This window comes from Alligator sinensis, unplaced genomic scaffold (assembly GCF_000455745.1).
Source record: "Alligator sinensis unplaced genomic scaffold, ASM45574v1 scaffold100_2, whole genome shotgun sequence".
NCBI classification, from domain to species: domain Eukaryota; kingdom Metazoa; phylum Chordata; order Crocodylia; family Alligatoridae; genus Alligator; species Alligator sinensis.
In genome coordinates, this window is record NW_005842694.1 from 24,068 (window position 1) to 25,132 (window position 1,065).

Here is a 1,065-nt window from a genome sequence, read left to right on the forward strand (position 1 = left end):
CTTTTAAGGAACCTGTCCTCATATATTGGATCAGAGGATAAAAAATTAGTCAAGAGTAGTGCTTAAGGGAGAACTGGGCACGTCTACACGCGCATTCAAGCACTGTAATGATGGCGCATTAAGTTTAGTGCCTGTAATAATAGGTACTAAACTTAATGTGCCATAATCAGCACTACTGTGCAGGTTTTTTTGTAAAGCTAATGCGCAGTAGACTAATTCTACCACACATGAGCACGGTTTTTGCCTGCTGCGGTAATGCACAGGAGAACATCTACTGACCATCTAGTGTCTTGTGTAGACGTCCACTGTTTCACAAGAGTATGATCTAGTCGGACTAACCGAAACATGGTGGGATTCTACACATGACTGGGTGGTAGGCATTGAGGGGTATAGGTTATATAAGCACGACACAGTGGGGAAAAAGGGGGGGTAGCACTCTATGTTAAGGAGCAGTATACGTCTTCCACCGTTAAGGTGGGGGTGGAGAAGGGGAACACCGAGGCATTGTGGGTCAGGATCGGGGGGGCCAGGGGAAAAGGACTTGGTTGTGGGGGTCTACTACAGGCCGCCTCATCAGGATCAAGAGCTAGACGATGTATTCTCTTGGCAGCTAGCAAACGCCACACAGGCAAGGAAGGCGGTGGGCGTGGGAGATCTAAACTACCCAGATATCTGCTGGGAGGAGCAGACAGCCAAAACAAGCTGCTCACGGAGGTTCTTAAACTGTGTGCAGGACCTCCACCTAACCCAGGTGGTGTCTAGTCCCACCAGGGGTAGCGCCTTGCTTGACCTAGTCTTAGCAACAGGGGATGATCTTGTGGGGAACATGCGAGTTCATGGTAGCCTGGGAGATAGTGACCATCACTTGGTTGAGTTCACTATCCAGCGAAGGGTGGGTAAAGTAACTAGTGGGGCTAAGGTGTTGGACTTCAGAAGGGCCAACTTTAGCAAGCTTAGAAGGCTAGTTAGTGAGGGGATGCAACTCAAGAACATAGAGCAAATGGGGTCCAGGAGGGTTGGAGGTATCTCAAGGGAGTGATCCTTGGGGCTCAAAAGGAGTCTATC